This window comes from Aedes aegypti, chromosome 1 (assembly GCF_002204515.2).
Source record: "Aedes aegypti strain LVP_AGWG chromosome 1, AaegL5.0 Primary Assembly, whole genome shotgun sequence".
NCBI lineage: Eukaryota > Metazoa > Arthropoda > Insecta > Diptera > Culicidae > Aedes > Aedes aegypti.
In genome coordinates this window covers 53,554,219-53,579,701 of record NC_035107.1, presented here as the reverse complement: position 1 = coordinate 53,579,701, position 25,483 = coordinate 53,554,219, and the positions used below count along the sequence as shown (strand labels likewise).

The window sequence follows — 25,483 nt, the reverse complement described above, 5'->3', positions numbered from 1 at the left end:
AAAAATGAATAGAAACACATCAAGATATGGAGATATCGAAATAAGGAGGATATCGAGATATGGAGAGTGAAAATGTATGCAGACTGAAGGGACTTATGAAATCATCGACATATGGAGAGATATCGAGATGTAGAACATCGAGATGTGGAGAGTCGACTGTACTATGGATATTAGCACATCACTCTATTATCTGTTTTAAGTTTTTATAGTAGTTGAAGTTAACTCACGAAAGAACTATTTCGGGTTTGGGGAGTAAAATAAGAGTAACGTGCTTCTAGGTAGAGCGCCAGATCACAAGTGATCAGACGACGATTTATTTCGCTTTTATCACCCTCAGGTACAAATCCGAACGTGAAACCACAGTATATCACAATACAGACGATTCTGTAAATTCCGTATATTATAGCTCTTCCCCTTTTAGACAATATTTAGGTAATTCACTTTAATTCGAAATGACATTAATCATTGTTATCTGTACAAGAAATTCATTTATAATTATTTCGAAATCAGATAACTGAAATTAATAATTCATTTATAATCATAATCTTTGTCACGTTTCAATGTTTTCTTGCGTTTCGATCTACGGGGTGGGTTATCCTGCAGGTTAGCTGATAAGGCATCTCGTTTACGGCTTCCGTTGCTTCGAGTGGGTATGACAGGGAATTCCCCGTGTCTTTCTGCTTCAGAGTTGCCCATTGGCGATTGCTCAGCGTTGTTCATTGGGATGACCACATTAGGAAGCAATGGAGCATTGACGGTGCTTTTAACTATTTTCAGCTGGGCCCGATGTGCCATGATTGTTGCGTTTCCAATGATAATCTGAAATGTATTGATCGAAAATCTTTTTAGAAAGATCGCTTATAACCAACGTTCTTTAACGTTAGGATTATGGTTTCTAAACCACACCTCATCTCCTTCAGTAAGTTTCTCCAAAGGGTCTAGCTGCTTCGCTAATTCAGTACTTGGGTAATCTCCATCATCTGTTTGAGGTGTGGATAAAAACTTTTTATAACTTTTCTTGTGGTTAATGAGGTTTGGTTTGAATGAAAACAACTTCTCTGAAGGAAAGTCACCCTCGGATGAAACCGTATTCCGATAGTTGAATAAAAATAATATATATAGGGCTGGATCGAGCAAAAACTTTTTTAGTACTTCTTTCACCGTCCTTACCATTCTTTCCGCCTGGCCATTGCTTGACGGGTGGTAAGGTAGATTTTTCAGGACTACAATCCCATGCCTTTCTAAAAATTGTTTAAACTGGTGGGAATTGAAAGGGGGACCACCGTCCGAGACTAAAACGTCTGGCAGGCCAAACTTAGCGAACAGTTCTACTAGTTTGGTTAAAACTTGATTGCACTCAGTTCCCTTTCTCATCCATATTACTTCTAACCATTTAGAGTAACTATCGACGATAAGTAGGAAAGTATGATGGTTGAAGTAAAAAGTAAATCAATATGTTTCTTCTGATAATTGTTTCTGTTTTGGAACTATAGTCATGCAATTACATACGTCACAGTTTGCCACATATGCCTCGATATCTGAATTGACCCCAAACCAGTATACGTATCGCCTTGCTTGCTGTTTCATTTTTACTATACCAGAATGGTTGGCGTGCATCATCTTAAGTATCCTGCTTTGCATTTGCTGTGGTATGACCACCCTGTTCTTGTACAATAGGCAACCTTCTATAATCTCTAAATCGTGCTGATTTGAATAGACGTCCGCAAAACGCTTGTCTATTCTCTCAGGCCAACCATTCTGCCAAAACGAAATTATTTTTTGTTAAAAAATCATCTTTCTTAGTTAATTCAGCTATTGCCGTAAAGTCTATAGGAAAATCATTGCCAAAATTTATACTAGACACACAATCTACATCACAATATTCGGGGACATCTTGCTTCAAAGGAAATCTTGAGCAGAAGTCCGCATTGCCCATTTTGGCTGATGGTCTATACCGTATTTCAAAATCGTAAATGGAAAGTTCAAAAATAAATCTTTGTAGTCTTGTCACAAATATCGAGTTCTTACCCGCTTTACCAAATTTCTAATTGTGCAAACTAGAGCTAATGCTTCTAAGTGGAGTATTGGATAAGCTTTCTGGACGTCATTTAACGAAAAGGACGTAAAGCAAATAGGCTTCTCAATTCCATTGACAATATGTGCGATAACTCCTCCGAGGCCATAGCCCGACGCGTCAGACACTACCACTATGGGTTTTTTGGATCATAAAATTCTAAAAAATCTGCTTCAAGTAGTTAGGTTTTACTTTTTTCAAATGCTGCCTGACAAACATCGTTCCATTCTTATTTAACACCCTTTTTTAGTAAATTATACAAGCTATACAGTTTGGATGACAAATTAGGGATAAACTTATGATAATAATTAATTAATCCCAAAAACGATTTCAGTTCTGTTGTATTTCTAGGAACTTTTGCACTTTGAATGGTATCAATTTTGTCTGTGCAAGGCATTAAGCCTTGCTCGCCAATAATGTGACCCAAAAATTTCAACTCCGTAACGAAAAACTTACACTTCTCCCAATTGATTTTAATGTTTGCCTCTGAAAGTCTTTCAAGAACTAATATAAGTTTCTTTTCACATTCCTTTAGGTCTTTACCTGCAATTAAAACATCATCAAGGTATACAAAAACATGCTCAATACCTCTCAATACTTGGTCCACTACTTGTTGAAAAATTGATGCGCTAGAAGAAGCACCTTGCGGCAATCTATGATACTTATAGAGGCCTTTTAGGGTATTTATTACCATAAATTTCTCAGATTTCTTCGATAAGGCCAATTGTGTGTATGCTCCTTCCAAGTCCAATGAACAAAAACATTTGCATCCCGCCAACCCTGCAAACACATCTTGCGCGGTCGGAAGAGGATAAGTATGAGCGATGATCTGTTTATTGATTGAAACTTTGCAATCAATGACCAACCTGATTTCGTTGTTTTTCTTCATCACTACCACTACCGGCGAAGCCCACTCACTCGTCTCAATTGGAGTTATCACTTTTTCTTTCTGTAATTTATCTAAGTAGGTAGAAACTTTATCTCTTAGCCTATAAGAAACATCGTATGCTTTCTTAAATATCGGTGTGTCATTCTTCAAGACCAATTCTGCCTCAAACCCCTTTATAGGAGACGAAAAGTCTTTCTTGAAAACTGTACTAAACTTTTGCCTTATTTCTTCAACTAACTCCATTGTAACTGGTTTACGATCAATAGTCAATTCTATCTGACACGGTTCGCTAATTCTATTTATAGACGACACCAACATACAAGATCGATTTCTGATCGAATGCAATCTGCGTTGAGCTACACTTTAAGGTGGTGCCAAAATGAAGGGTTAAACGTTAACCCTAACAAAACAACAATTGTACCGTTTACTAAAAGACGCAAAATCTCCATATCGTGTCTAAAACTAGGAGATGTTAGACTGTCTCTGTCTTCAGAAGTAAAATTTCTTGGAGTTATCTTAGATAGTAAGCTCAGTTTTAACAGACATGTTGAACAACAGATAGAAAAAGCAAGAAATGCTTTCTGGGGCTGCAAAAGAACTTTTGGTAGAAAATGGGGACTAAAACCAAGGATGATACTTTGGATTTATACAGCCATTGTGAGACCGACTATTACATATGCATCTGTTATTTAATGGGAAAAAACCAAACAAATCTCAACTCAATCCAAATTGAACAAGCTGCAAAGATTGGCTACAGCTGCATTAACTGGGGCGATGCGTAGCACTCCTTCTAAAGCTTTGGACGCAATGTTGAATCTACCTCCTTTGCAAGATTTTATACAAATGGATGCTGTTAAAAATGCTTCACGACTCAGAAGGTCCTCTACTATTAATGATAGCGATCTCAAAGGACATATGAGCATCGTAAAAACATTAAATATAAATCCAATATTTTCAATAAGCGAAGATTGCATGATGAAGCGAAACTTTTTCGATCATCTCTTTTGTGTTCCTGATATAACTCGTCAGGACTGGGAAGTGCGACAGCCGAACTTCCGTTCTGGCTCAACAATCTTTTTTACAGATGGCTCGAAGCAAGATAACCTTGTTGGTGCGGGAATATCTGGCCCGGGAGTAAACGTTTCACTACCACTAGGTTGTTGGCCAACAGTTTTTCAGGCGGAAATTTTTGCCATCTTAGAATGTGCCGACAGCTGTCTAAAAAAGCGCTATAAAAATGCTAATATCTGTATTTGTTCGGACAGTAAGGCAGCTCTCAATGCTTTGAAGTCGAACGTTTATACATCTAAACTGGTCTGGGAATGCACCATGCTACTGCAGCAGTTGTCCTGTCGCAATAAGGTCAATCTTTATTGGGTTCCTGGTCATTGCGGAATAGAAGGGAACGAGAAAGCTGATCAGCTAGCTAAAATAGGGTCATCCACTCAATTTATTAAACCTGAGCCTTATTTTGGAATAGCTCCATGTGGTCTTAAACTAGAATTAAAGAATTTAGGAAGAACAAAGATAAAACTTACCTGGACCAATACATCCGATTCCCGTCAGGCGAAACGATTCATAGAACCGGACGCCAGAAAAACACTAAGATTAATAAACTTGAATAAACATGAGTTAAGTTCTTATACTGGACTAATCACAGGTCACTGTCCTAGTAAATACCACTTAAAAATAATTGGAAAGTTGCAGGAGAATAAGTGTCGTTTCTGCAAGTTGGAGAGTGAGAGCTCTGAACATTTAATGTGCGAGTGTGTTGCACTTTACCGTAAGCGTTGTAGATATCTTGAAAAAGGCTTATTAGAGCCTTGGAAAATCTGGAACTCTCATCCCAAACAGGTACTAAGTTTCATACGGAATGCAGTACCTGATTGGGATACACGCCAACTGATGGGTGGATAGTCACTTCTTATAGTGATGAGTCCTCTCAGCGCGGCAAAAACAAAGAGGATGACACCACAAAAGATCAAACAAATGGTCGCAGTGGTAATATGTCCCCGACACTGGAAAAAAAAAACATACAAGATAATTCACCTGTGTCATTATTGTCGTTCTCATCCTCACTGTCGGAGTCATTGGTAGTCATCCTGCTTAACAGCTCATTTAAGTGTCTATCCGCACTGGGTCCAGGTTTGCGTGACTCCACCATCTGGCATCCCTTCGTAGATTTTTTAGCCTAAAGCATTTTCTTTTGATATGCCCTTTGGCACCGCAAAAATCACATGCATAGCCTGAATAATCAGGTCGTTTTTTTTCTTGACTTTTTCGCCAATTACCATGTCGGAAACTTTCCCCAATTCTTCTATTACTATTAGGAGAATTGTCAGCCTGATAATTTCGGCTATAAGGCTTTGCCCCTAATCTGGTTTTAACTGGACCTCGCATTGAAGCCACTTGCTCATTCTCACGATTTGCAATCGTATAAGTCGTCAATAATTTGTTCATGACTTGCCCAACAGTGGGTACACCAAGTGTTCTGGCATTTGCCCCCGCCATTTCCCAAGTAGTAATAATTTTTTCTGCTACTTTCAATGTAAGATTTTCTTCGTTTAACAATCTTTGTTGCAAGGCAACTTCTCTGACCCCAGCTATCAGTCGGTCTCTGATCGCCAGCTCTTTAAAGTCACCGAAGGAACAAAACTCAGCTTGTAGTTTAACGGATAAGACAAAGTCTTCTAAGGACTCGTCCGGTTATTGAATGCGATTATTGAATTTGAACTGCTGAATTTAGTCCGATTCGGTCTTGCCTAATCTTGTTTTAAGCTTGGAAACCATCTCTTTATAATCAACTTCAGCAATATTAGTATTGGGGTACAATAATTTCAGTTCCTTGTAAACTACTGACTACTGGTCCTCCCAGCGTAATAAAATGGGGTTTGCGCGAATGTTCTTGTATAGCATTAGCTTCAAAAAAGAAATCAAGTCGTTCCATCCTGAGAGAGACTCGCGAAGAGGAAAAATATCAACGTCATATGCAGCCCAGATTCCCCTCTCACGAAACGTCAAATGCAGCCCACCGTTTTTATGGCTGAAAAAGTGAAAAGTATTGTGTTCAAAGTAAACTGTTATTAAAAACCTCAGTCTGCGGAGCAGTTTTTTCCATAGTTGCTGATAAATCTAAGCAGAAGATTAATTATTTCTAATGTCTGCTACGTTTGCTGGCAAGAAAATTCACTCAAACGGCTATTTATGATTCGATGTGATGCAAACTCAATCATTTTTTGCTGAGAGGTTCATGTGAGGATTTGAACAGCATGCGCATAATTGGTATAAACACAAAGTGGAATAAGAAAAAAACTCAGCAATCACAGAAAAAGAAGACCGTCTTCGCGAGTCTCGTCTCAGGTTCCATCCATTCGGCAAACAAAATTCCCCTACGGTAAGGCTCAATAGTGGTAGCCATGCCTACCGCGGCCATGTGAACACAAAAGAAATGACCAATTGAAATATAACAATACTAATTCAATAACCTCTTCTTTTTTAAATAGGAACAAGAAAAAAATGCACTCACCCGAAATCCACTCTATTGTAGATGGCGTCAATAGAAATATTAGTAGTAGAACGCTAGTAGCGCTGTTGTCACAAAACTTATTTTAATTATTATTACCTTTAATTATGGTTTTTCATTGTTTGTTCAATGCCTTGTCGTTGTTTTTGTTTTTATATTTAATTTGACACTTTGATGCCCGGTACTCAGGCTGTCGGTTCGTGGCAAACTAGATGTTAATAACACGAACAGCAGCGACATTAGCATTCTTAGGTTAATGCTTCTACTATGGCGTCAGACCTTTGCCGACTTAGTTTTCTCACCAATCTCCTTTTGGCACGGAAATCCTTGTGGTCGAACCGCACTCACTGGCGTGGATTCTGGGCAAGCACACACCACACTTCCAAAGTAATGCTCCAATTAGGTAAGAAGTACAGCGTTTTCAGCGGTTGCCGACCACGTGTCAACTGGACTTCAGCCTCTAGTAGCTGGCCGGATAGAACGACGCTGGTTCGAGCAAGGGTGCTCTGATGCACGAAAACCTTGAATAAAAATAGATAGGAAGACACTTTTAATAAGAAACGCTAATAATCTCACAACTCTTCAATTCTAAGTCGTTTTAAAGAAAGATCAAAGGCTATTGTATAATATGCTATTGAACAACTGCCTTTGTTCTCTGAAATCGACGCCAATCAAATGGCGTTCTCAACAATTGAAAAGAGAGTGCATGCGTAGAAAAAGCCAGCTTCTATAGGTTGCTTCGAACGATTATCCCTCTAATTTTCGTCACTTGCACTCGCGTAATTTTGCTATAATTAGCTACTTGCACAAAAACTTTTTATTCTCGTCGCCAACTTTAAAGTTTTTATAGTAGTTGAAGTTAACTCACGAAAGAACTATTTCGGGTTTTGGGAGTAAAATAAGAGTAACGTGCTTCTAGGTTGAGCGCCAGATCACAAGTGATCAGACGACGATTTATTTCGCTTTTATCACCCTCAGGTACACATCCGAACGTGATACCACAGTATATCACAATACAGACGATTCTGTAAATTCCGTATATTATAATCTGAAGCAAATTTTGGAAAAATTACTTGTCGCAATGATATGAGGAATTCTTAAGAAATATTTTCGAATTATTATTATATAAATAATCAGCTAATAATCGATGAGATTCTCTGAGGAATAAAACTAATATCTATTGATTCCAATATTCTGTACTACACTGTTAAAAATAATGAAAACTACTGTGGACGTAATTCTCATTATGACTTAATGTAGCATGACGTAAGTGATGAAACGGCACAAAAACTGTGTCCTTGAAGATGTGTTGAATAGAAAAATTTAATTTTACATGTTAAAGGACTCGAAAACAATGGAACTGTGATCGCCATTTCCCGAAACAGACACTAACGTGTTTAGAATTCGACACAAATTTAAATCATTCATCTCGCTTCTTTTATGTGCTTTCAAAAGACGTAAAATCACACGATTTTTTGGGAGTGTGTAGTTTTTTTCTTGTTTTTTTGATTCCCATATGGTCTCTTTTTGGCTCCTGTTTGATCCCTGTTGGAACATTTTTTTTTTTTCAGACCTCTCTAAAGTTCCTATTTTCAAAACACTTAGTCGCTCCCAGCCCTGTTTCTCTTAATTTCATTTTCAGGGGGAGTGAAAGTGTGGTCAATTTCCCGAGCAATTTCCGAGATCCGGTCCTTCTTCTTTGATGGTGTTGGCGGCGTTGCGGTTTTGCGTTACGCATTGCTCGCACATTTTTTTTTTCCTCCCGTCGCGTTCTTAGGTAATAATCTTCCTCTCGCTTTTCCTCGGGCCGCCTTGGCGGCATCGGTCAAATGGGTGAATAAGTGCTGCGGGATGTTTTATAATTGTTAAAACTCTCGCTTTTACCCCTGGAATTGCTGCCGCAGCGATGTGTTGTGAAATTAAATGTTAATTTTAGAACAAATCTGTTAATTTTGCTTCATTTGATTTCGTTTTAGCACTGCAATACGCATCACATTGCATGAGATTGGCGAAGTAGTGAAAAAGTAATCTGTTTGGAATGCTATTTAAGTTTCAAGATATTTTTTTCCGAAAGAGTGTTTCTTTCAACACAATTTCCAAAAGTTGACTATCCTAAAAGATATACCGTTTAAAATCCACAAACACTCGAATTGCTCCAGCTGTGCAAATCACACTATTTTTTGTGTAACTTCGTTAGAGCATGTACGAAAAGATTCTCGACCGGAATAAAGTCTCGATACTTAGTGTTACAATCAGCAAACTTTTACCATATACTAGATTCGAATTCTTTTCTCAGTGTGGCAGAACTCCGTTTAAGACAATAGGTCGTATGAATAAACTGAGCAAAAGCTTTTACTTTACTCAGATCCACCTGTCAGATCATTTTCTTGAGCATTTACTCAAGTTGGTATGATAAAACTGAGAACTTGAGCATTTACTTTTCGAACATCGGGATTCGTATGAATAAATCGGTAAAAGCTGAGTAAATGCTCAACAAATCCTGAGGCACCTACTGACCATGCTCAGATGGAAAAAAGCGCGAAAGTTACGTTTAAAATTGTAAAAAATGAAGATGTACTCGAACGTTTTCAACAGTTTACCGATATCTCCAATTATAGCTGACATGGAAACCTCTCAAAAATCAATTTTTGAACCGATTTTTCTTTATATGAAAGATTTGGAACCCTGGACATTTTGTAAGTATGGCCATTCTGGACACAAGGGCACCTGGAACCTATGTCGGAAGAAACTGTTACTTATCATATTCAGAAGTTTATATGCATGTATGGTGCGACACCATACGGAATACTAAACATAACATTTTTCTTCTTATTTCTGCCGTTACGTCCCAACCGGAACAGAGCCTGCTACTCAGCTTATGTTCTTATGAGCACTTTTACTGAGAGTTTTCTTAGTCTATTGATTATTTTTGAATGTGATTATTATGTGGCAGGTACGATGCCCATAAAAGCATAACTGTCCCATATGGATTTTCAAGGCAACACCTTTTTTCATCACAACATTCATCTTTCAATATATACTTTACCACGCATATAAAAATTTACACACTTTGTTTGAAAATGTTTTGGAAAAATATGAAGCTTGTGCAGTCCCATATTGAAAAATAAAGGCATAACAGTCTCTATATGAACCTTGAATCCAAATAGCAACTGCAAAACCTGAATTTTATTGAAGTTTATATTTTTTGCTGAACCTTAGAAGTAAAATGAGTCATCTATGCGGTGGTGCCAAATGAATAGGCCATACAGAAATGTATTACAAAATTATGAGTATTTGTATGAAAAGGAAATCTTTTAGCTTTGAGCGCTATTTTCTCAATGCCTACTTTTTTCATCTGGGACAGCTATGCCTTTATGGGCAGTACGTAGATACTCTATGCTGGGAAGTCAAGAAAATGTTCAATCCTCGATCGATGGGATTCGAACCCACGACGCTCAGCTTGGTTTTACTGAATAATTACGCGTTTATTGCTACGGCTATTTGAGCTTCCCAAACAAAAAATATTATATCCAAAATTTGGGAAATTTGAAAATATAATGAATTGGATCACTCATGAATTATTTTTTTTTATCCTCATAGAGGTTTGAGTGCTGACAATTTAGAACTTTTGACCGAAAATGCAATTTTAAGACCAGTCAAATCCTTCTGGAATTCCTTCAATACAAACTCCAAAGATTTTCACAAGAATCCCTCCCGAATTAAAACTAAAAATTTTCAGAGACTCATTCAGAGATTTCTTTAGGAATTTATTTATTTATTTATTCCCACTAGAATTTCTCCAGAGATTTTACCAGAAATTCATCCAACATAATCTCTACAGTAATCAATACAGCGATTTCTCAGGGAATTCCTCTAGAGATTTTACTAGAGATTCCTACAGGAATTCATCCAGTTCCGATAAGACCTACCTTCAGCAATTCCAACAGGAATTCTGCAAAGATGTTCTCCATGGATACCTCGAAGATGATTCTACGGATTTCTCTACATATTTCGCAAAAGTTCATTCAGACATGCCACCAGTGATTTTTACAAGAATTTCTCCAGTAAAATCTTTACTGGGATTCCTCGAGCGATTTCTCCAACGATTCCTCCGGGCAATTTACTAAGAACCCTTCCAAGGATTGCTCCAGAAAATCCTGCAGTGATTCTTCAAGCGGTTTCTTCTGATATTTCTTTAGGAATCCATCTAGAATTCTTCCAGTTTGTCTTTAACCATTTTTTTCTCAAGAATTCTTGTATGTGCCTTCTGAAAATGTCAAGTATTCGAAGTAGTTTTTTGAAATCTTAAAATAGCCTGTGTGGATAAATATCCGTAAGAATTTGTGGAGAGATTATCGAAAAATTGTTGAAAAAATGTTGGTAATCTTGAGCGAATTCCCTAAAACGTTCCTGGACGAATCCATCATTTGTTAATTTATTTTCAGATAACTAGTTATTTAGAGGACCTAGATAGACAAAGCGACAAACGTGCAGTTATAAAGCATTCCACAGGTCAAGGAACTTTACTGGTTGGAAATTTCTTCGATTTCGAATTCCCACGATATACATGGCAAAAAATACTAAGCTGAAATATAAGCTTTCTACCCGGAGGGACTTGACGCCAGAAAGAAGAAGTAGTTTATCTGGAAAAGTCTCTTTAAAAACCCTGAGGATATTCATGCCGGATTTTCAATGAATTGGAGTCGGAATTGTTGGCAAAGCCAATGGATTGTTTCTGGTAAGATTATTGGTAGAAACTTTTATTTTTAGTGAACTTAAATAAAATCTCTACGAAACTTCTCAAGAAGCAATTATCTCATGGCTAGGATATGTTAACAGTTTATTCATTTCTTTAACAGCCAAGTGGGGATGTGGTCCCTCAATCCGGTAGCCTGCATCGCGAACCCACTCAGGACAGATCGTTTGTTTTCCTTTCTTTCCATTGCTGAAACTTGTCGACCGTTCAATCGACTCCGCTGGGGTTCTGAATGGCGTCACCGTGGCCTTTCACTTGGACACCGATTCTGTTGAAGGGCATTGCCATCTGTTCTCCACTGAGGGCTGTTTAGGAGAGACAGGAATAATGTAATTAAATCACGAAATAACATAAGTACAAATCACTTACCGTAGCGAGCGGACCGGTTGGGTGTTCTCCAAGCACCAATTTGTAGTCCTTGCTGGTGTACTAGTGTCCTGCGTTCACCGACGCTTCCCCGGTAGGCGATTTTTCTGCGTTCACCGACGCTTCCCCGGTAGGCGATTTTTCTGCGTTCACCGACGCTTCCCCGGTAGGCGTGATGCTAATAAATATGTTCCGCCAGGGTGTGCATCAGCAAGCGGCAGCAAATCAAGCAACTCACACTTTTTCCCTAGCATGGCAAAAGATCCGCCAAAGCACTACTGGATTTTTATTTTTGCGAAATCAGCAATCGGATAACCAAAACAAAAACAACATTTTTGACAGAGTAAAAGCTATGTTCGAATTTCGAACTTACTCTGAGTAAAGTATAGTTTTATTCATACGGTTTTGAGTAAATGCTCAAAGACTTTACTTTACTTAAACCAGGTTGAGCATGAGCAAATGCTCGGTTTTATTCATATGACCTAATAGGTCGTATGAATAAAACCGAGCACTTGCTCATGCTTAACCCGATTCGAGCAAAGTAAAGTCTCTGAGCATTTACTCAAATCCGTATGAATAAAACGATACTTTGCTCAGAGTGAGTTCGAAATTCGAACTTAGCTTTTACTTTGTCAAAAATGTTGTTTTGGTTTGGTTGTTTGATTTTTGCAAAGAAGAATTCTAGTGGTGCAAAATAGCGGTGCCTTTACGGATATTACCCGTTTTTGCCGTGCAATATGTATTACATATAAATTTTTGATCTGCGCCGTTTACTGCCGGCTGCTGGAAAAGCCACATACCCCGGTGAAACTTAACTGGCAGCATCAGAGTGTGGTGAGCAGAAGAACCTGGAGCAATCCTGTGCCGCATGGAAGGCTAGGACTATAATCGGTAACTGCTTTGTAAACCTCAAGTGGGGACTGATACGGTTAGTGTTTTGCACATGTATTATTATTTTGTCTGTTAATTAGTTCTGTCCCTCCCGAAAAGTGCTCATCAGCGGGTAGTCAGCATGAAGCAGCAGGTAACCGTGCTTTCCAGCGGAATCGGATCCAGTTACCAAAGTTTGGTCATTGGCCAAAGTTCACCAAACGAGAACGATCGACATTCCAACGGATCCATCATGTACCCGGTGCTGTACGGGGCAATGGCAATGAACTATTGCGGACAATTTGGCTAGTATGAGCAAGCTCAGGAAGCTGGTGATCAGGTCTGCCTTTGCCTTTGAAGCAATAAATTATACTAAGTACTACGATACTCAATCGGAATTATGAATTTTCGAAAAGTTTTCTCAAACAGCCATATGGATTAAATAATTACGATTTGAACGTCTTGAATATTAGACAACATCCCTTATTTTCACCGAAAATCCTCAAGAGGACAACAGGTTTTGTAAAATTTCCTCGGGTACTTTCAAAAAATCTTGTCAGCTAAACTAGTTGCGTAGGTAGTTATTTTAGGGAAAGATGAATCGAAGCCAAGTTTCATTTTTTCAAGAGTTTATGGGCGGCTGGGAGAACTAACGCTCCAAACGCAATCCTGCGTTTGGCACGTCAGGAGTTAATCATCAATATTAACCTCCTTTTCCCGAGCAGCCTAGATAGCCGCGTAGTGTCGGTAGCGGTTGTTTCAACTGGCTAAGAATTAACACTACGGACTGCCTGTTCCGGTGGTAAAAGTCCACCTCACAGGTGACCCCTAATTTATGGTGTGATGCGTACCGTGCCTAGGAATGAATGGTTAGGGGGGTCTAAATAAAACCTAACCGCAAACGGAGCCTGTGGGGTACCAGGGCGCCCTCCACAGTATTGAGTCCTTCCTGTGCTACCCGGAGCAATGGTGCAGGTGACCTTGTGTTTCTCCGAGATAATCGGCTGCCCTTCTTCAGTCTCTATCCTGAGGCTTAATAAGGGTGGGATTATGAATATGTTGACATTTAATTTAAATTATCACCTATATGGATTCGCATTATGCGTTTTACACAGTGTATTCTGTGCTCTTTCGCCTTTGGCGACTTTAAATAGATACCGATCTGGTTTTTTCGTTGCTGGTCTTTTTCGTGCTGAGATTGCAAAAAGCTTAATCCTGCCTAGTTTGGGTAGTGGCTACGGTTAGGTTAGCTCAGATCAATCTTCAGCATAAAAGAACAGCAACGATCAATCTTTGCAGACTCATGCAAAATGGTGCAGCCCAAGTGGCGCTAGTTCAAGAACCCTACTTTCGTAGAGGAAACTTCTATCTAGGTAACCTTGTGGACCCAGTTTTTGCTACTTTCAGCAAACTTGAAATGGCAAACTCGCGCTCCATGCCCCGCGCATGCGTGCTCGTAAATAAAGCAATCGTTGCTACACTCATTTCTGAGTTAACGACCAGAGATGTATGTGCTGTCACAATCGATGTTTCTGTTGGTGACCTCAACAGGAAATACGTCTATTGTTCGGTATATTTACCACATGATGAACCATCCCCAACGGATGACTTCAAACGAGTTGTCGTACACTGCGTAACAAAAGGCCTTCCGCTGATTGTGGGCAGTGATGCCAATGCTCATCACATCATCTGGGGCAGCTCAGATATCAATTTGAGAGGCTCCAGTCTGATGGAATACTTAAGTAGTACAGACCTTGGATTACTTAACATAGGCAATCGCCCAACCTTCATGGTTTCTAATAGAGAAGAAGTGTTAGACATAACGCTCTGCTCGAATAGAATCAGTCACGAGTTGACGAATTGGCATGTATCAGATGAGGAATCATTATCTGATCATCGCTACATCTTCTTTGAACATTCAAATGTAACTGCGCAGACTTTGCGTTTTAGGAATCCCCGATCAACAAACTGGGAACTCTATATTGAATTGGTTGCGACCAAATTTCATGGATATTCTCCGTCCATTGATAATCCAAGTGATCTGGATGATGCCGTTGATACTACAACATCCTACATTATGGAAGCTTTTGAAGAAGCATGTCCTCTGTGGTCTGTAAAGACTACAAGAGGGACCCCATGGTGGAATTCCGATCTGACTAGACTCAGGAAAGAATGTAGAAGGAGTTGGAACAGACGCCGTTCAGCTGGATCAGAGTCGTTCAAGTCGGCTCGCAAGGCTTACAAGAAGGCTCTTCGTTCTGCTGAACGATCCGGCTGGAAAAACCTTTGTACAAATTTTTCCAGTTTGAGTGAAGTCAGTCGGCTGAACAAAATCCTTGCAAAATCTAAGGATTTCCAAGTGAACGAAATTCGCTTACCTAATGGTGACTTTACTTCTTCCGATGAAGAAGTTTTAGAATGTCTATTCAATACACACTTCCCCGGATGTGTGGACATAGCATCTACGGATGAACCAAATGTCTTTTCATGTAGTTACGAGTCTCTGGCCTCGGCTCGCAGTATCGTAACTACTGAATCGATTCAATGGGCACTTAATAGTTTTGCTCCTTTCAAATCTCCAGGAGCGGATGGGATTTATCCTGTTCTGCTCCAAAAGGGGTTTGAGTTTATCAAACATGTTTTGAAAAAGCTACTTGTAAGCAGTTTTGCTACCGGGTATATTCCCAGATCCTGGCGTGATATTACTGTAAAGTTTATCCCGAAAGGAGGCCGTGCGTCGTATGAAGAAGCGAAGAGTTTTAGACCAATCAGTCTGACCTCTTTTCTTCTGAAATGTCTGGAACGCATTATCGATCATCACATCCGTGATGTTTATTTGGCAAACATGCCTCTTCATGTGAATCAACATGCTTACCAATCTGGAAAGTCCACGGTGACTCTTTTACACAAAGTTGTATACGATATCGAGAAAGCATTCGCTCAGAAGCAATCCTGCTTGGGTGTTTTCTTGGATATTGAGGGTGCCTTTGATAACGTGTCTTTTGATGCCATATTGGAAGCCGCACGAAACCATGGGCTACCTACAATGATCACCAATTGGATTCATCAAATGCTCAAAAACCGACATCTCTTCTCGACATTGCGTCAAGCAGCGATTCGAAAATTGAGTGTTTGCGGATGCCACCAAGGGGGAGTCTTGTCACCACTTTTGTGGAATCTCGTAGCAGACACGCTATTGAGGCAACTCAATAATAGCGGTTTTCCAACATATGGATTTGCCGACGACTATCTAGCTCTGATAGTTGGTATGTGCATAAGCACCCTATTCGACCTGATGCAAAGTGCTCTTCAGGTAGTCGAGAGTTGGTGTCGCCAATATGGCCTTTCGGTTAACCCGAATAATACATCTATTGTTCTGTTTACGGAAAGACGAAACCGCGATGGAATTCGACCTTTACGTCTTTTTGGCACTGAGATTAATGTGACTGATCAAGTAAAGTATGTCGGAGTCATTTTAGATTCCAAACTTTCATGGACACCTCACATTGATTTCAGAGTCAAAAAAGCTTGCATGGCCTTCGGTCAATGCCGGCGAACCTTTGGTAAAACTTGGGGCCTCAAACCCAAGTATATCAAATGGATTTACACAACAGTTGTTCGACCAATATTGGCATATGGATGTCTTGTGTGGTGGCAAAAGGGCGAAGTGAGAACAATCCAATCAAAATCGCCATCTTGATGGCGATGTCTGGTGCGTTCTCTACAACTCCCACAGCAGCGCTCGAGGCCTTTTTCGAGGTTGCGCCACTACACATATATCTTAAACAAGAAGCACTTTCTTGCTCTTACCGTTTATGGGTACTGGATCTACTGGAGAAAAATCCAGTGAATCGTAGATCTACACACACTTCGTTGTTTCCACTTTTGGTGAATTGGGACAAAATTGTCCTTGCTCCAAGTGATCTCACAATTGCTTCTCACTTTCCTTACAGGACATTTATCACACAACTCCCTTCACGGGAAGAGTGGACGTCTGGCTATTTGGAAAGAAGTATATCAAACAATATAGTATGTTACACTGATGGCTCCCTTCTTGAAGGTAGAGCTGGTGCAGGAGTATATTCTCGTGAGCTAAGGCTGAATCAGTTTTACTCACTTGGTAGAAACTGCACCGTTTTTCAGGCGGAAATATTTGCCCTTATGTGTGGAGTGCAATCAGCACTTCAACAGCGCGTAATGGGTAAAGTCATATACTTCTGTTCAGATAGTCAAGCTGCTATAAAAGCTCTCGCTTCGGCCAACTCAAGGTCGAAGCTTGTTATAGCATGTCGAACTCAAATTGAGGAACTGAATTCAGTCAACTCTGTAACTCTTGTATGGGTACCTGGCCATTCTTCCATCGTTGGAAATGAATTGGCTGATGAGCTAGCTCGCGATGGAGCATCGCATGACTTCATTGGCCCTGAGCCGGCTATTCCAATTTCGAAGTGCTGGGTGAAGCTTCAGATAAATTCTTGGGCAGCAACTCAGCACAAGCAATATTGGAATAGTTTGGAGTCATGTCGTCAAACAAAATTGTACATTACTGAGCCATCTCCAAGGGTGGCGAAGTATTTAACAAATCTGTCAAAGCAGAATTGCAGTCTCTTGGTCAGAGCGTTGACAGGCCACTGCCGACTCAACTATCACATGGCAAATATTCAGCGTGCTGACTCATTTGTGTGTGATAGTTGTGACTCCGATTATGGAACTTCGTATCACCTGATATGTAACTGTCCAGTTTTTGCGCAAATGCGATTCCAATTACTTGGTAAACACTTATTAAGTGAAACTGAATTCAGAAGCCTGAATCTTCAGGACATTCTGTTATTCTTAACCCGCTGTGGTAATGAGCTATAGGCTCTCTTTACGCTCTTGCGTTTTGCAGTGTCCTTTTTAGGGCGCTGTTCAAACCCATTGTGGTATGGAGCTACATGCTCTCAATTCGCTTATGCGATTTTCCCTCTTCAAGGGACCCCACTCCTATTTCCTCCCATCTTTCCCTTCCCTAGATGATGAAATAGGCTCAAATATGGCGATGGCACAAATCTCCCAACTGGTGGGGAACGTGCCTTTGGAGCCGGCCTTCTGATACCTGATACGATACTCAATCGGAATTATGAATTTTCGAAAAGTTTTCTCAAACAGCCATATGGATTAAATAATTACGATTTGAACGTCTTGAATATTAGACAACATCCCTTATTTTCGCCGAAAATCCTCAAGAGGACAACAGGTTTTGTAAAATTTCCTCGGGTACTTTCAAAAAATCTTGTCAGCTAAACTAGTTGCGTAGGTAGTTATTTTAGGGAAAGATGAATCGAAGCCAAGTTTCATTTTTTCAAGAGCACAAATCTAACGAACTAGACAACTAGAATACACTGAAAAGTTGTTCGATTGGTCACCACCAGCGAGAGACTAATCGATCTAGTTTTTAGCTTGAATGGATATCCCGTTCTTCAGATTTGTGCTCTTGAAAATTTGATGTTTGGCTTCGATTCATCTTCACCTCAAAAATATATTAAGAAATTGTTAAAAGAATTCGTTCAGGAAGCTTTAGTGAAGAATTTTTTTTACACAGTTATATTTATGAATGTTTTTAAAAAGTTGCATTAAATGCTTTGGAAGACATAAAAACTACTTAATTCAATGCTTCAGGAATTTATAAGAAAAAAAAACATTTATAAACATGGACTTCTCGAAAAGCTTAAAGATTCCTCTTCATATGTATTAAGATATATACATTAATCACACACTTAGATTTTTCTCCGCAATTTTGTTTTAAAAATCTTCAGAGTTCGGTTTTGCGTCGTCCGATAGATGTTGCTGACAATTTCGCGCGTGCTTTCGTTGCCGGAGAATTTTTTTCCCTGTTTTGGAGTGTCTAGCTGGGTAGTGCTTCGTGAAGCTCAAGCATGACAGTTCGGTTGTTTTGCGGCGTCCGATAGATTTTGCTGACGATTTCGCGCGTGTTTTCGTTGCCGGAGAATTTTTTTCCCTGTTTTGGAGTGTCTAACAGGGTAGTGCTTCGTGAAGCCCAAGCATGACAGTTCGGTTTTGCGTCGTCTAGTAGATTTTGCTGACAATTTCGCGCGTGCTTTCGTTGCCGGAGAATTTTTTCCCCCTGTTTTGGAGCGTTTTGCTGGGAAGGTATTTGGGAAGGCCTAAGCAAGACGGTTTGTTTTCGGGACGCCAAGAAGTTTTGCTGTCAGTGTCAGTTTTGTGTTCAGTCGAGAATGGATGAGAACTGGTGAGTTCGTTTCATGTTTATGACAACACATTTTTTCTTGAAAGCGTAACTTTTAGGTAATATTAAAACAAACGTTGTATGGTTCGTCACTGTATGTGTCGGCATTATGCTCTTTTCTTATACAATTTCTCTTTTTGACATTATTAAAAATTATCTTTTGAATTTTTCGACATTGTGAATGTTGACGTATTTTCTAAAACTTCTACCATATCGAGACAAAATGCACAGTAATACTCATATGTAATTTTCAAACAAACTATGTATGGTTCGTCACTACAAGTGTCGGCATTATTCCTGTTTCATATAATTTAAAATACATACATGTAATTTTCAGTTTTTGCCATTAATAAAAACGTCTTTTGAATTGTTCGACATTATAGATGTTGGCGTATTTTTTCCAAAGACTTCTCGAGACAAAAATACAAAACTAGCTTTAAATATAAGTCGTATATTTCCCCCTTGTCCATGGATCGCATCACCGACCAGAGGTGACTCCCAGATCTTTTCCTCCCTCACTAATAAACACCCTTCCCGTGGTGATTGTGGAGATGCAGAGGTATTCTCGGTCTCTAGAAGCAACAATCATTACACCCTAACATTTCTTCCCCATCCCAACTGACTGTAAGGACTTGGCCGGCGCCGTTATTGATCAATAATATTAGATCTGCTAAAGTTGCACTTCGAGAGTAAGCGGAAACTCCCATCCCTCATTCATTTGGATCGTAGTGCAATTCTTACCAGTTCCGATCAATCACGGAGTAGCAACCATTGACATGTGCAGTCAGTCTATGCTATGCTATGCTATGCTATGCAATTTTGTTTTAAAAATCTTCAGGAATTTCACAAAAAAATTCAAATGTTCTAAATTTTCTTCAGTGAAGAATATTTAATTCCTCTAAAGAATTCCTCGATGAGTTCTCCCAGAAATGCATTGAAAAACTCCAATTTTTGAATTGGGATTGGGATGGGATTTGTTTATTAATTAATCTAAACGTTTTTTTTTTAATATTCTGTGGATTTTAAAAGAGTTTCGAATAAACAGATTTAAACGATTAATTGAAAAATCCAATAGAAAAATACATGCGATCTTTTTGACAAATCGTTATGAATTATTAGAACTGAAAGTTTGCCTAAAGACCAGATGTTTGTTTTTTAGGTATATCAATTCAATGCCTTTCTCCCCTAGAACTTGGATTAAAATTTGGATAGATTTCATAACTATGTAAAGTAATTTCTGCTCTATCGTAATTTACACCGAAGTTCAACAATAGAGAAAAGTTTAATAGACAATCGACTCTTATCCAAGAATGTTGCGTAAGACATGGCCCATGGCTGCTTTCTGCAGAAATTGTGGATCTCTTGTTTATACTGCAAATTTTTGTAAAATATGACGGAACATATTTTGTTTGGAGATTATGTTGTGAACATGCCATTGATACGTATTGAAATATGTGCGTTTTACGTCTATTCACTTTTACAAAAAATTATTTAATTTGTTTTTATTTTGTTAATTATATAAACCAATACATAATAATTGAAAAAAGGCCTAAAAATATGACATTTGATCAATTATTTTAATAAAATAACATATTTTAGCAAAACATTATCAAATTTTGTTTATAAAACATGACGATCCGATAGTTTTGTGATGCTCCCAATAATTTTCCACGACTTGGGAAAAATTGAAACCATATTTGCATAGCCAATGTTTTATACCTTGTGAATATTTATTCGGACTTATTTGAAATATTTTCTTGTTCATCCTGTTATTGTTGATGTTGTTCCAAAAAAATGTCATGCCTAGTGGTAGAGCATACATTGGTTAATAAAAGTGCTGAAGACACAAAATTGCTCAGATTAATATTTATGCTGCAAATAAATTCAAAAGGTGAGTGTCCAAAGTAGCCCCCGGAATCAAAAGTAGCCCCGTCCGACGGTATATCATAATGGGATATGCAAATCATATTCTGGTAAAATTCTATTTTATTTTTATTAAATTATACATTCATTAGAAATCCGTTTGACAGGAATTGTTAATAATTCTGTCTTGAATTCAATAGAGAACCACTAAGAACTCACAAAAACTATATGCTATAATGTTCTAAGATTCATTCTAGAATATGTTCAAGGATCTCATAAGACAGTTTTTGAATTTACTCAATATTTTGCTGCTTAAAATCTACAAAACAGCTCACTAAAAATATATAAAATTTTAAAACAAATCTTCTTAACATCTATTCAGGAGTTCATCGATTATTTTGCAGGATCTGTATACAAAATAAGAAGAAACGTAAACTATCCTACTAGTCACTTAGGGGCAATCCATTAATTACGTAAGGATTAATGCGGGAGGTGTGGAGTTTGAAATTTCTTACGCGTTATAGAATTTATTTTTTATTTTCATTCAAAAAGTATTACCATGCGGCAGGGGAGATAAAAAAAATCACAAATTGTCTTACGTATGTAATTAATGAACAGTCCCTCACAAAAAGTCAGTCATGATGTGAATTTCTTGGATTTCATTATTTTATTTTTAGGCTGGGATACTCCCTGCATGTTTATAGTAGTCTCGCCCACAGTGCTTAAAATTGAAACAAACATAAATTCTTATGTTCCAAATACATAACTTATTTTTCCCGAAGTGTTCTAGTATTTCTCGGATATTCCCCGTATTTTACCCGGCCATTTGCGATTCTCGGGTTTTCCAAGATGGGTGGACATTCTGAAAATATTTCATCGTCAGATTTGACATAAAATTCCCGAAAATCACTGGAATACATAAATTCGACGAATGTGATTCAAATCTTCTTAGTAAGATTTCTTGAAGTTATTCTAATATTTCTAATAGGGTTCATAAAAGTTTTTCAAAGGTTCATAAAATGTATTCAATCTACCAGTGATGTCCTCAGAATGATTACGTTTCATAGTAGAAATGGGAATTTTTTTTAGCACTAGGTGTCAAATATGGTCGTTTTTGTATTAAATTTATTATTTTTAAAGCAGTTTGCTCCTGGCTAAAATCTTGGCTGCAACCTTACTCGGAAAATAAACGTGTTGTGGTCTGCATTGTCCTTGCTATATAAAATCTCACATCGATTGTAAATACTGAGGGGCTGAATCCGAATCGAAATCCTGATTGGGCTGGTATAGCATGTTCGGCTTTTCAAAAATAAAAGAACCTAATTTTCTTTCAGGTTGGTCTGCATTTTACCGCGCTGCAAAATCTGCAAATTAATCTCCACAATCCAAATGTTGAACAAGGCAAACACGATTATTTAAGCTCCTCAACAGACCTCAGTCCGACTAGCTTGATGGATATCGCCCACGTCAGCTACGATTGGAAACGGCAAATCTATATAAATAATCTAGTCTATAATCTAGATAAATAAAAATGGAATGATGTTTGTATGTCACGAAATGGCTCGAGAACGGGCCAACCGATCTACGTGATTTCTTCGCAATTGCGTTCCTCAAGGGTTGCGACATGTTTATGTGGAATAATATTTGTGAAAAACTTACCAAGAAAATTGGGAAACCGGGAACACAAATTTGACATTTTGTGCAGGGATTTTCCATGGCCTACTCCAAAGCCTACTGGGCAGTACGAAGTAAGCCGGGACAGCTAGTTTATAATAAAAGCCCGAGTACATCATTTTTTTTACAATTTTCAAAGTTTTTTTCGGTTGTTGTTTTCAACTGAGCGTGGTCAGTAGGTGACTCAGGATTTTCTGAGCATTTACTCAGCTTTTGCCGCTTTATTCATAAGAATGGTGATGTTCGAAAAGTAAATGCTCAAGTACTCAGTTTTATCATATCAACTTGAGTAAATGCTCAAGAAAACAATCTGACAGGTGGATTTGAGTAAAGTAAAAGCTTTTGCTCAGTTTATTCATACGACCTAATCTGTTTTAAAGTATTGAAGTATCAAAAACTGTGTTCACAACATTAGGTCATATGAATAAAATCGAGTAATTGCTCATGCTCAACCCGATTTGAGCGAAGTAAAGTCTCTGAGCATTTACTCAAAACCGTATGAATGAAACGGTACTTTGCTCAGAGTAAGTTCGAATTTCGAACATAGCATTTACTCTGTCAAAAATATTGTTTTGTTTTGGACAGATGATTTTTGCAGAGAAGAAGATTCCGAGCGGTGCAAAAAGTAGTGTTCTTGTGAATGTTTTGCCGTTTTCTGCAGACTGCTGAAGACATAACAGCCCGGAAAAGCTCAAACGGGGGAAAGTGAAGCCATCCTGTGCAACCTGCAAGGGCTAAACACGGTTTTTCACAACTATGGATGTGTCTGCAGTGTGGTGGCAACCGATCCCTCTGCAACGGTAAGTGTTCTGCACTTGTGGCATTTCTATTATTTTATTTATTTCTATTCCTTTCAAATAGTCCTTATCGGTGGATAGGCACCCATCGAATCAGCAAATGATCGTGATATCCAGCGGAATCGCCACAACTTAAGTGCACCAAACGGCAACGTCGATCGGAGTCCCTGCGGGTCGATACAACAAGCAATCGCACCAGCAAGATAATTTTGCTGCCATGCCACAGGCGACCGGATCGGTAGTCAGTGATGGAACCGCGGGACAACGCAATGGAACTGCAGTTACCGCCACCAACGCTGATGCGATAAGCAAACAGGCAAGCAAGCAGATTGCAAAATAGTTTCTCAAACAGAGAGACGGTAGGTTTGAGAATGACATGGCCATCTCTGGTCGTTGAAAAGATGAATAAACTAAAACTACGAAACTAAAAACGGATGTAACAATTTTTCAAAGATTTCCTTAAGTAGTCATATTGATGAAATATTTGCACTTAGTGAAGGTTCTAAGAGACTCAAAGTTCCCCAAAACTACAGGCGCCTGCCAAATGGCATCCTGCGAGTCAAACTACTATAGTTATCTCAAAATATATTTACAAACCTTTGAGGGGTTTCTTTGAATATTCCTAATACTTCCCCAAGCTTTTTGTTAGATCTGTTAGAAATTCATCCGAAGCTCAATCCACGAATGCTTTTGAATTTTCTTAGAAGGTCCATCCAGTTTTTTTTTTTTTTTGGAAATATGTCTTAAAATACACTAAAAACTACTTCATTTTTGTTAAAATAATTCTTTCAAAAATAATTTACAAACTACTCCAAGGTCATCAGGAAAAGTTCAATAATTCATCCAGCTGTTTATTTGAAAATATCACTTAACACATCTTAGGGTTGGCTTGGGTCGTTTTATATTGAACGGTCCCAAGCCAAACGTCATATCGACTGATCCCTACCAGAAAGCGAGCCTGTTTTCGGCAGCCATTAGCGCTCGTAAAAACCTGGATTAGAGAGCTCTCTGGATTAGTGGGAGGAGCAACCCGGATAAAAACGTATCATTCAGTGAATGGAATAAACCATTAATGTACAATATAACGTATTGGATACACTACAGCGTATTGTAATTGAATGTCGAAGCAATATTATTCATGTTTGGATATACAATTCAAAAACAATATAATATATTGTAACAGAACATTGTATTGTTTTTAATTGGTTTTATACCTTACAATTTTAGTCAAATTCCTATTTTCGCGTAAAACAACTGTTACTTTTTTCTATGTAGCTTTGCTGAAAGAAATAAACAAAACAAGTTCAAAAAGCAAGAAATGTTGGGTGGAAAATATTCAAAAAGTAAAAATAAGTAGTTTTTTAGAAGTCACTTGACATTAGCTGTAACGACGAATGCAACCATGATACAGTTTGTTGTATTGTTTTTGTATTGTACAACAATACACGAATTGCTTATCAAGACAATACATGAACAATATATCGTATTGTATTTTCAAAATGTTTGTATGAGATATCATCTACATTTGTATTGTTACGATACTTAACCACCCATACATTATATTGCAAAAATCTCATATACCATACAGTGAACTGTTCAAAACAATATATTGTACTGTAATTGTATTGTCATTTTAAAATATACTGTATTGTATTTCCAATAAATTGAATGGTACTGTTTCAATACGTTATATTGTTTTTGTATTGTATTTTTTATCCGGGAATACTTTTGAGAAATTTTGAAATCGCTTACGAAATAGTTCCTAGTATACCTCAAAGAAGTATTCAAGAATTTCAAAAGGAATTTTAGTGGAATCCCTGTTGAAGCAACCCTCAAAAAAAAAAAAATCTTCGGCTATGCCTGACAAAAGAGCTGGATAAAATTTTGAAACATCTTTTCCACTAAAAAGAGTATGGTTTATTATTTTCACAGTGTTTCGTTTCATATAAAAAAATGGGTAAGGGTTTGTTCGCAAATTTCATAACGCTAAAAATGGCCATTTTCGACACCTACCAACCCCCTCGTAATGTTTTTTTGTATGAATACATTACAAATTTTGTATGAGCCGTAACATCACGATTATACCCACCCACCCCCTTCAGCGTTATGAAATTTGTGAATGGGCCCTAACTACTGTTAACTCCAGTTACCACACTTAAATTATTTTACCGATCTCAGCAAAAGAAATAACCGAGAACCCAACAGCTAAGAACCAAGGTTCGGTGAACGTTTACCGATATCTCAGTAATTTTTTTTACCGAGATTCGGTGAATAATTACCAAGATATGCGCTGTATGGTTCACGGCGAATCCATTTCCCAAGATCGATTTCAGAATTTAAGTTTGTAGGCAGCGGAAAGTGCAAAAAATGCCATTTTTACCTGGAGTTAGTAAAATTATTGTGGAAATAGTTCAATATCCGAAT

General features: G+C 38.3%; 2 long non-coding RNA genes across 3 annotated transcripts; one reads left to right on the top strand and one right to left on the bottom strand.

Annotated features, from left to right (window-relative positions):
- Window positions 1-11,309: 11,309 nt before the first annotated feature.
- Window positions 11,310-12,080, bottom strand: LOC110678399. The gene is made up of 2 exons (XR_002501574.1): window positions 11,612-12,080; window positions 11,310-11,547 (listed from the first exon to the last, which is right to left on the bottom strand). It is a non-coding gene; the product is annotated as an uncharacterized LOC110678399 (long non-coding RNA).
- Window positions 12,081-22,793: 10,713 nt separating this feature from the next.
- LOC110674417 lies at window positions 22,794-23,490 on the top strand. Of its 2 annotated transcripts, none has more exons than XR_002498845.1 (2): window positions 22,794-23,062; window positions 23,124-23,490. It is a non-coding gene; the product is annotated as an uncharacterized LOC110674417 (long non-coding RNA). The 2 variants fall into 2 exon arrangements; XR_002498846.1 differs by having other exon boundaries at window positions 22,795-23,062; window positions 23,141-23,490.
- The last annotated feature ends 1,993 nt before the right edge of the window (window positions 23,491-25,483 follow it).